This window comes from Physella acuta, unplaced genomic scaffold (genome assembly GCF_028476545.2).
Source record: "Physella acuta isolate Inbredline_101_S28 unplaced genomic scaffold, ASM2847654v3 ptg000873l, whole genome shotgun sequence".
Taxonomy (NCBI): Eukaryota; Metazoa; Mollusca; class Gastropoda; family Physidae; genus Physella; species Physella acuta.
The window spans coordinates 37,298-49,593 of NW_026732390.1; positions in this window are offsets into that span (position 1 = coordinate 37,298).

A 12,296-nucleotide genomic window follows, 5' to 3' on the forward strand; every position below is an offset into this window, starting at 1 on the left:
ATTTTTCTCTGTCCATAGTTTTTTTTTCTATGGTGTTTTCATTTAATTACAAATTTGTTAAGAAATATTTTGATGCAGATTTTACTACTAAAAAAGTTATTTTTTTTATTTTTAAAATCATTTTAAAAAAAAGTTTATTTAAAAAAAAAAGATTTTAATACAAAATTTTATTTAAGTATCAGATTTTGCACCCATCTGTTAAGAATTAGTCATCAGTTTTTTAAACTGCTCTCATACTCAAAAGCTTCCATTTCTTGGAGGGATACATTTCTTCTTTCTTCTTCTCTTTAAGTTATCACAAGAAATTTTCTGTTTTTTGTTTGTTTCGTGGCTACCCTCTTCTTGTAGTTTTTATTTCATTTACTTGGTATATCTAAACTCCTTTTACCCAAGTTGTTGAACCATTACTTTTAAAAAAATCTGAATATCCATAGGAGGAACACTATGTTATCCAGTTGTTTTTATGGTTACAATGTTATTTTGTGGCCAGCACAATATCTCTGATGTTGGTAAAAACCCTAGGAATATAGGTGGGCACACTGTTCATCATAACCCAGGAATATAGTTGGGCATTACGACATTCATGGGATTAAAGTTTTTATATCTATAAATATCCATGAGCGTTATTTCTGAAATTTCAATTTTCTCAATAAATGATTGGGGAGGGGGGAAAAAACAATTGTTTGTATTAGTTTTCACAAAATGAATGCACACAAAAAAAAAAATATTAATTGAAGTAAAGTTTTTCAAAAGTCTTGTTGAAAATATATTATCTTATAATTTTTGATTAAGTTCGAAAGTATTCGTGAAGATTCACCATCATCAATAAATGGTGGCATTTAAAGATGGTTTGTTTGTATTTACCTTGTTAGTTTAAAGAATATATTTCTTATCTGGGCGATGTGTTTGATGTCTATCTATTCCTGCTCAGTTTCTAAAGCAATAACTTTACCCCTTTCTCTACCTTTACTATAAACTATATCACCTATACTTGTTTTTTTTTCTTGTTTTTTTTTTATCTTGTGTATCTAATACTGTGGGTTTCGTAGTTTATTGCTATGTAGCATTAAACATTCTTTGATTATGTCAGTATATAAAAAATATTCATACATATTACATATTTTTCTATTTTATAACTTAATAAAGCTTAGGTGCTAATGAACTATATCCAAAGAATATTTATTATTTAATTTCACTTGAATGAAACTATCTTAAATTTAAATTAGTTATTGATTGAAAAGATTTGTATGGTTTTTAAATACTATGGCATCGTGTACATTATATTACCATTGCAGTATCACCCATTTCATAACCTTTTAGAGAGAGTTTACACAGTATTCTCTAAAGTTAGTATTTACTTGTATTCTTCTAATCTAACAAAAAGGAAATTATGGGCTATATAAATTATATCTATACCGGCATATCACATGTTGTCTGCAATGTCTATTGTGTTTTATTTTGCTTCAAAGCTCAAAAAAAAAACTTTATAATATGCATGAAGAGTACTATGAATGTTTACATCTGATCTTTATCATTATACTTGGTTCCATCAATAAATCCACAAATATTAAGTGGATTGGAATAATGTTAATTATTTGATACATTATTTATTGTATTATGAAATTATTATTTCAATTTTGAATAAAAAAAAGAGTTAACTATGTTTATTGAATTTTTTCTCTTAATAATAATGAATGCTGAAGTTAAACAATTTATATTGATATTGTTTCAAATTTTTGTTTTTAAAGATTTGAAGTTTTTTTTTCTGTTTATTTTAATGTTCAGATTTTAATGTTTTAAATTTTTTCTCTAGATGTGACAAAAAGAATTTAAAAAAAAAATATTATGAAAACAATTTGTTTAAAGCAGTAATGCTTAAACATAATTCACATCAAAGTTTCCTTTTACATGCCTTACTGTTTTTTTTTTGTTTTTTTTTTTTGCTTTAAACAATAGTGGGTTTTTTTGGTATATGAAACTAATATTGCAAAGACTGATTCTATTATTAAGCCATCATAGAAATTTGTTTTATTTTAAATTTTCCTTGTTTAAAAACAAGTTTAGAAAACTATTGAAACAAGTAATTAAGAAACCATTCATATGCTTTAATTCAAAACTGTGCAATGTTGATTTTCAAAAGAAACAAAGGACTTTCATTTTTTCCCCAATTTTTTCTATACGTTTATTTTGAAATGCTGTTTCATGTCCTTTTCTTTCTAAACTGAAAAAAATGGAATTGAATGTTGATTGTTTTAACATCATATAGCAAGTTACTTATGCAACACATTGATGCAAAAAGTAACAATCTAGGAGATTCCTCCTACTATAACTCTTATGTCTTGAAGTTTAGATTTTCTTTCAGTCTTTGTCTAGGTAATTTAAAATGCAGAAAAGCTAAAAAGTTGAATCAACTCTTTTGTCTATTATTTATCTTTAAAAAAATTGGCTATTTTTTTACATCTCTGAATTACAAAGTTGTTATTGTTTGATGATTTTCAAGATGTTAAAAAAAGATCACTTTTGTTTTTGAAAAAAAATTGTTATAAAATTAATTTCATATTGACTATTTCAAAACTGCCATTACCTTCATTTTGATTAGCTGCTTGCTATTATAAAAACTTGTGTTTTTTTTTTAGCATTGCTTGTATATTTTGTTAAATATTTATTGCAGTTTTAACCATCTGTTTATTTTGATTATTCTGCTCTAGTGTTTAACGTTTATTTTACAATTTGCTAACTGCTTTTGGGGAATGAGCTTCAAGCAGTTTTTACTTCAGGAGTCTTATTTATTTATTTTAAAATAATTTATTTTCATACGATCTCCAACAACTCAGTAAGCTTGTATTCAGAATTTATAAATGATTTTTTAATTTATATTAAAATATGAAATCCTTTCTTTCCCTCTTACAGTAAAAGAAATTTAAACCATACTTTATTAAATACATTTTTACCCACTTTAGCTAATATTACACAGAAGATAATTAATTGTTTTAATCGTTTGATTTAAAATAATAAATTTAAAGTTTAAATCAGCACTGAAAATAGAATCCACCCAACACTTAAAAGTCCTCCCAATCCATCACTATATTTATTCGTCAGTCGAGATTTATTACACCATATAAACCCCACTCATTATTCAAGAAGTTATCCTACACTTCCATTTTTTTAATATTCTAAAACACCACCCCTGTAAGCAATTACAGAAGCCATATTTATTATCTAAAAAATAATTTAGCTTACATTTTAGCATCCAATAACTGAACACAACTTTTATATGGCAAAACAGTTTGAGTTATTAGCACCTGTAGTTTAATTTTTTCAGCCAATCACCATTTGGAATCAGATATAGTCACTGTGTTGATAATAATTTTGAAGTTAGCTCTATCAAAAGAGTGATTTAGAAAATTTTTGAATTCCCATCAGCTGTCTTCATACCTAGCTTATATTTAGCTACCTGTCAAATACAATTTAAATTCTTTTAAGTTTAGTAGTTAAAGAACATCCACTGAAAATGTATTCTTTTATGATTGTGGTATTTAAAAAAAGTCCACTGCTAATGTATACTTAATGATTGTGTAACTGAAAATAAATTTTAAAAAATCCCCAAATTGATACAAACCTAGCTTTGGCTTCAGCTTAAGGTTACTCCTGGTGTAAATTAACTCATTTCATTAAAAAGGGCCACATATGATAAATTACAAGTTTTCGTCTCATATTTTACGTAGTTATTGGGAGAATGCTATGAACATAAAATATTTTATTATGTAGTATTAATATTTGCATGTCTTGGTAAAGCATAAACTAACACAATAATATTAGTCTTTATACACATAGCTCTTCAGCATATGAATATCTATGTAATGACATTGCTTAGCATATCAATAACAATTATCACTGTTTATGTATTGTGTGGCTTACGTCATAAAGCCATCTGACATCTTCCAATACTCTTGCATTTATTGTCTTGTAACTGTGCATCTGTTATGAAAGATTTACATTTACGGAGTTGTTCCGTTTTTAGATTTGTCTTAATATAGATTTATCTTAATACATTTTTGTTTTTCACTTTTTTCTAAATATATATGTAATGTTAGTTGTTTTACGTTTTGTCCTAATGTAGAAGTTATAGGTTTTGTTTTAACCTTTATCTTAATATATTTTTGTTTTTCACTTTTTTCCTAAATATATTTGTAATGTTAGTTGTTTTACGTTTTGTCCTAATGTAGATGTTATAGGTTTTGTTTTAACCTTTATCTTAATATATTTTTGTTTTTCACTTTTTTTCCTAAATATATATGTAATGTTAGTTGTTTTACGTTTTGTCCTAATGTAGATGTTATAGGTTTTGTTTTAACCTTTATCTTAATCATGTGAGTTGAAAATATTTTTTAATTTTTAAAAACATGAATTGTTTATAATTTTTTTTCTTTATGTCAAACTGTTGGTTAAAATATTGAACTTCAGTGTTTAGTAATTTACTGTAATTCACATTGTAAAGTAATACCTGAAATTCTCAACACAATAGGTGTATTTGTGGTGATTGCACATTGTTTGTTATTTAGTATATCTTCTAGAGTACATAACTTACTGATGTATTTTTAGATTTAACTTTATAAAAAAACTTAAAGGTAGTTATTTCAATTTCATACTCTGAAAGATAATCGCTTTCTGAAGATTTTTAATGTTTAGATATATTGTTTTTTTATTGACACCCTTTATTATTATTTTATTATGTCAACATACTAGTAGACCTGTTATTATTTTTAAAAAGTCTTTTATAAGGTTAATGTTTACCTAAGGGGACTTTTTTCAATTCATATTTTCATATTCTAAATTTTTGAAAATGATAGTCAAATAGAAGCGAAGTAAATTTATAAAATTCTTTTGGCCCAGTTCTTCAATAGAGGTGTTGAAACAGAGCTCATCTGTATCTGTGGACAGAAGAGATCATGCCAGGAACCAGATAGAGCTGGGTGTACTCAGAAAGTCTAACCATATTAATCTGGTCATAGGTTCTCTTGACCACACTATCCTATACGAAGGTTACATTAGCACTGTGTATAGGACAGTGTAGTGAAGTGACCACAACAAATGTATGAACTCTATTTCATCTGTCACATCCCACCTGTTAGGTCCAAAAGGGCAAAAAATTTTTACTGCTCAGACTAGTTTTTTTACTGGGACATCCAGGCCAGTTTGCAAAGTGGCTGGCCAATGTAAAATATATGCTGACAATTTTAAGCTTTTTGGACATTAGCTGCAATTTGGGTTTTGACCGTAACATAACATAACATTATATATATATATATATATATATATATATATATATATATATAAATATAAAATTTCCCCTAAAAGGTTAGCCTATGAGAGACTTTGCTATTAGTATTGAGCGTAAACCAGGGGTCTCCAAACTACGGCCGGATGCGGCCCGCGAAGTCCTCTCATCCGGCCCGCGGAGATCTTTTTGTCCAAGGAAAAAACTTTTGTTGGTGATGGCTGAGGAACTTTGTCCAGAAAAATAAAAGACATGCCTGGAAGAAACTGGCCCCAGAACTGAAAATTGATAGTTAATGCGGCCATCGGACTGAAAAGTTTGGAGACCCCTGGCGTAAACAATGGAAGGATTTGCAGCAAAGGAAGAAAATTAGTTCTGTCACTTGATATTGATTGTATTTAATGTTGAGGGATCACTTTTGACCAAAATACTTAAATGATAGCCATGCTTTATTAGAGGATAACCATTTACCTGTTACATTGCATGATAAGATGATCTTTGTACTTCTTAGTTCAAAATACATTTGGGCTAAAATACATGTAGTAACCCTGTTTTTAGAATAAGTCACCAATACAGATAGATGTAAACATATTTGCCTTGTTTTAGAATAGGTCACAATGTATTTTAAAATCTTATATTAGCCCGTTGATCACAACTACTTTGATGTTTGGCAAAGGAAAAGTGTTCAGTATTTTATTACAGCTTTTGTTTCGTGTGTTCAGTGGAATACCACTTTTTAATCGTGTTGAATTCTATAAAGAGATGATTATATCTACAGAAGTTTTAGGAAGAGATGATAAATTTTAACTAGATCTACATTATGAATCACAGAAGAAACTAATATTTATTAGTTGAAATGTTTGGTTATGATATACTTTATTGTACTTAGATGACAGTATGAAAACTTAGATAATGTTTGCACACGAGCAGTTTAATTTTAAAAAAAATACATCACTTGTTTAACATTTTAAAATCAACGAGAAAAGTTGGACAGTGACATATTTTGCCAGTATTTGTTGTGATTGTGCAAAAGATTGAATTCTGAATTAAAAAGCAGATAGAAGCTCAGGTTGGCCTTGGTTGTTAATATTGAGCTTAAAAGGATATTTGCCTTAAACTCTTTACACTGTCCTAGAGTTAAGTGTAGTAAATGAAAGTTTAAAGGTGTCTTGAAATTGGGTGGAGTAAGTAAAAGTTAAGAGGTGTTAAAGTCTGGTGTAAAGTTTAAAGGTGTTAAAGTTTGTTGTAGTTATTGAAAGTTTAAAGGTGTTAAAGTTTGTTGTAGTTATTGAAAGTTTAAAGGTGTTAAAGTTTGTTGTAGTTATTGAAAGTTTAAAGGTGTTAAAAGTCTGGTGTAGTTATTGAAAATTTAAAGGTTCTTTTAGTTTGGTGTAGATACTAAAAATGTATGGACTCTGGTAGAGGAGCTAACGTTACACCCTGGATCTGAATACAATTTTTGCTTTTAGCTTAAAATAGAAATCCTAATTTAAACAAGTTCAGAACAATATAATTATGAAAAAGTTAGAAAATAGTATTTAAATAATGTGCATTGTTTTTTTCTATTTATAGTTGTTTCAGATTTTTAAAAAAATTCTTTAAAAAAGACATGAAAAAGATGTAATAAAAAAAGTTTAAAAGCTGTTCATATTTTTTTGTATCCCAATCTGTATCAAAGAGTTGAATCAACCCAGTGATATCCTATGTCTTTATGCATTTTATCAACTTTGAACAATGTCATATATTATAATAAATATATGTATGTATGTATACCCATCTATGTATTTGAATTTTCATATTAGCAGTGACCAGCTGGTAGATTCAGTGTTTTTCGTGTAACATATAAAAACCCATAAAAACCCATAGTATTGTGACATACAGCAATAGATCAAAGGTATTCATAACCTTCCTTAAGAAAAGTGTGATGTGGTAATGGATGGCTCACTTGAACTCCTTGAAGTTGAAAGGTCAAAAATTGTAACATTGCCAAAAAAAAAATTACCACCGACATACTATCTATACTATCACGAGATGATATATCACGAGATAAATATTACCACCAATGATGAACATCAAATATTACCCAATATCAACACCATATATTACAACAAGTAAATACTGCTGTTGAAGGTATAACTCTGCTTTTATTGTGATTTAGATATTTCAATTATTAACACACAAAAACAACAAAATAATGAATACATTTTTGGTGTTTTATTTAATGTTTTTCAACTATACAATTAATACTATTAATGTACTTTCCATGATTTAAAATTGTTTTTATTATTTAGTATTAATTTAAATAAATAAAAGTAATATAAGGAATATAATTATGAACTTAAGTATTATATTTAAATATATAGGGACATATATCAATATGTAAAGGCCTATATATAAACTTTGAGCTATGTACTTATGTCTATATTGCTTGTGTATTTAATATCATTGCACCTATAGCAAGGCCACATGTCCTTAATTAATGTGTTTATGCATGTGTTGTGTTTCCTTTGCAGGGGAGGTAAAGTCTTCCATTTAGGATATAATCTGAGTTACCCTAAATTGATGAATGATATCTTTGACTATTCAAACAAAAGAATACTGTTTCTGAGATTTTTGAAGACTCCTTATGGGCTCTAATGTTAATTATCCTCTACCCTAATAGTTTACACTTTACACTTTTGTCATTGGTGTAGTGTATGTATATTTTTGAAGCTAGAAAAATAATGTATCTAAATTCTAGTCTGAATCCAATGGCTGTGCTGATGTATTATAATTATAACATATCCTAAAACAAAATCCAATCATAAAGTTCAAAGTAAGATTCAGGAACTTGACATTTTATTTTGCTGGCTCTCCAGCTATTTGTTTAAGATCTCATTTTTTGCTTGTTTACATTTTAAGCTAAATAAAATAATTTTTTAAAAATTAATTTATTTCTATAAAAAAATGATTTTAGAATTTCTTAAATTTGATGCTGTAGCTGGTTTTGAGATATTAAAAAAAAAACTTATTAGTCTGTAGAACTAATCAATATTTCTAATTAGAAAATGTATTAAATTTTCTTGTGATGTAGATTAAAGCACCTCTCATGAATAGGGAAAACACATTGTTCAGTATAATTAATTTTTTTTCTACTTCTGTATAGCGAAGCAATACGAATCTTCTTTCTCTTCCGGGTTGTGTATCATGTGACCTAAGCTCAAAATAGAACAGCTAACGTAGTCGGTGACAAAAGCTTTGGCTTCATCGTATTTTGTTTTTATCATCAGGCCATTAGAATATTGTTGGAATTATTACAATCAGTGTTTCTTCCAGACTTTTTTCTCCGGGGGTGCACTTGAAATTTTCGGAGGGGGGGGGGGGGAACACTGTCAAAAGTATATATTTTCTATATAAATTCCATTTCGTTCGAGGGGGTGGGGGGGGGGGGGCGGTGCAAGAAACTCTGGTTACAATGCTACTGGCTTATAGTGATTATACTAAACATTGGAGATTGGGTTATAGCAGGGGTCGGCAACCTTTTGAAGCGGAAGAGCCAAAAGTTACAATTTTCAAAATTTCCCTGGTTTTAAAGAGCCACTAACATTTTTTTATTTGAAATATTTTTTTTTAAAGATCATTAGTATTTGTGCAAGGAGCTGGAGAGCCGCATCTTGATATCAAAAGAGCCGCATGCGGCTCGCGAGCCGCAGGTTGCCGACCCCTGGGTTATAGGGATGTCTATTGTAGAGGTTGAGTACTTATAGTTGGTCATGGTGAAAGGGACACTATTTCATAGCTAGATTTGTAATCATACAGCCGAAGTAACTACTTTTGGCTTATCAGTTTCAGGGAATGTTACTGTTAATGGTGGTACCAAAACCGATAATTAGAGACAGCTTTAGCTACTTCCTCGCAGTATAGTAGTATTAGGCATGGTGACCGCTTTACCTCCATAGTGGACTAAACCCACTGGCATGGTTGGTACTGGACTCTATGGTCTAGTGACCTCTTGATCTCCATAGCAGACTAGACCTGCTGGGATGGTTGCTACTGGACTCTATGGTCTAGTGACCTCTTGACCTCCATTGCAGACTAGACCTACTGGCATGGTTGGTACTGGACTGGATGGTCTAGTGACCTCTTGACCTCCATAGTATGTCATGGTTGCTACTGAAACCCCCTGCACTAGTGACAACCCAGTCCCATATCTGCCAACCATGTCATCGTGATCAAATCACAAACTCCCGTCAGTCACACACAACCCGGAAGTGGAATGATGACCATTGTTAGCCGGTTAATATCCCGTGGAACTAGTGACGTCATGTATTTCACCTGTATCGTCTTCTTAAACAGGAGCTGGACATACCCCCCCCCCCCGACATTACACCCCCGCGCTATTACCACCCCTTGTCAATACCCCCCCCCCCCCCCCACACCGCCCAGTCAGGGTTAGGGTTAGAGGTTTAGAGTTGGTGCTAGGATTGATATTGGGGGGTTAGGGTTCTTCAATATAGGGGATGTGGAGTGGGGGTAATACCCTAGACCCTAGTAAAACACAAACCTTAGCACAAAAAATATATCATCAAGCTATCACATCATCTTGTGTTCAAAATTGTGGATTCGATGGTTTCAGTAATGTACAATCTTTGAGTTTTTCTTTTCATCTTGTCTTAATAAAATAATTAAATATGTAGATGGCTTAGCTTTTTAAGATTGGTTATATAAGACTAGTAGACCCGAGTCTGATCATTGGTTATATAAGACTAGTAGACCCGAGTCTGATCATTGGTTATATAAGACTAGTAGACCCGAGTCTGATCATTGGTTATATAAGACTAGTAGACCCGAGTCTGATCATTGGTTATATAAGACTAGTAGACCCGAGTCTGATCATTGGTTATATAAGACTAGTAGACCCGAGTCTGATCATTGGTTATATAAGACTAGTAGACCCGAGTCTGATCATTGGTTATATAAGACTAGTAGACCCGAGTCTGATCATTGGTTATATAAGACTAGTAGACCCGAGTCTGATCATTGGTTATATAAGACTAGTAGACCCGAGTCTGATCATTGGTTATATAAGACTAGTAGACCCGAGTCTGATCATTGGTTATATAAGACTAGTAGACCCGAGTCTGATCATTGGTTATATAAGACTAGTAGACCCGAGTCTGATCATTGGTTATATAAGACTAGTAGACCCGAGTCTGATCATTGGTTATATAAGACTAGTAGACCCGAGTCTGATCATTGGTTATATAAGACTAGTAGACCCGAGTCTGATCATACATGTATTACATTAGAAATAAACTATGTACATTATAAATAAAGACTGCCATGAAGCAGTGCAAGATATTGTCTTCTGTTTCATTAATTAATATGTTAATTATCGTCATTATAATTAATCTGTCATCATCGAAATTAAAGGTAATTAGTGGAATATGCTTTCTTTGGAGACAATTAATAAAGGAAGTGAAGACACAAATGGAGATAGGTTCAGAGAGGTTAAAAGTGGAGAAGGGACTAATCTGTTGTTAATGTAAGCTAACGTATTAGAGTTACCCTTTTACGATAATACATTAGCATTTAGTAAGATATGCTAACACAGAAGTCTCGAGATCCAATATGGGTTCGTCAGCAGATCGTCCCTGAGTCCACCCAGCTCTGACGGGTACCTGACTCACGTTAGGGAAAATAAAGGCAGCTGGGCAAAGTGCTGACCACACTATCCCTTCATATACCTGAAACAGGTGAGCTAGACTTCACTTGCCCAATGGACTGTCTGGTGCGAAAAGGGAACTTAATTTATTTTAAGTAATAAATGGAAATCAGGAAATATAAGCCTAGTTAGTGACGACTAAAGTACGCTTTTTAAAAAAAAAAATGAACCTATTGTCCACTTGTATGGCACTGTATGTTGGAAACCTACCAATGCGCTAGAACTTAAAATAAAAGCCTCCAAAACAAAAGTGCATGTGACAAACAAAATGTTTTAGTCACATTTCTCGATTAGAGAGTTCTCCATACAACATTCAATCAGGGTTTCTTCCAGGCATCCCCAGCAAAGAAATGGAATTTATATAGAAAATATATACTTTTAACAGTGTCCGCCCCCACCCACCCCCCGACAATTTCAAATCCCCCCCCCCCCCAGGAGAAAAAAGTCTTGAAAAAACACTGCATTCAATCAACCATTAACAGTAGTTATCAAGCACAGAAGATGGAGATGGTTGGGCCATGTGATAAGATTGATAGGAGACGATTTGGCTAGGGCTGTTTTCATATGGACACTACCGGGCGAAACATGTAGAAGATAATGGAGAAATTGTTGAGTGTATTCAAACGTCTCAACAAGCAGATGTTATAACAACAGACAGGACGAAATGGCTAAGGCTTTTTTATGCCTTGTGTTCCAAAATAAATGTTCGTAAACATGAATAAATAAATAATAAATAAACATATATATATATATATATATATATATATATATATATATATATATATATATATATATATATATATATATATAAAGCAGTATGGTCACATGGTGTAGTGTTAATTAAGTAAGACAGTTGTCATTCTGGTTATCCGTTGTGGTGGTGGCGTGTGTGTTTGTGGGGGAGGGGAGGTTGGGGGAATCTAATCCCGCAAGATCCCTCTGCCTACGCCATTGACCATCATTGTTTAACCACCATTACCACGGAAAGTCTCCCTTATTCCCTTATGTTGACTGGCCAATGCTGGGAGGAAAATAGATGTTTATTCTGAGTTTAGGGGAGTAATTGGGGATTAGGAATTATAAAGGGGAAAGAACTCAGTAGGGAGAGAGTTATCTGGCAAAGACGGGCTAAGATTCTATGCGACGGTCAAGATGTTGTTTTGTAAGTCAAGCAATGGGGTTGTTCGGCTGCATTTTATAGTAGGCCATGGGGTCGGCTGTGATTTTATGTTAGGCCATGGGGTCGTCAGTCTGTAGTTTTATGGTAGGCCATGGGGTCGGCTGTAGTTTTATGGTAGGCCATGGGGTCGTCTG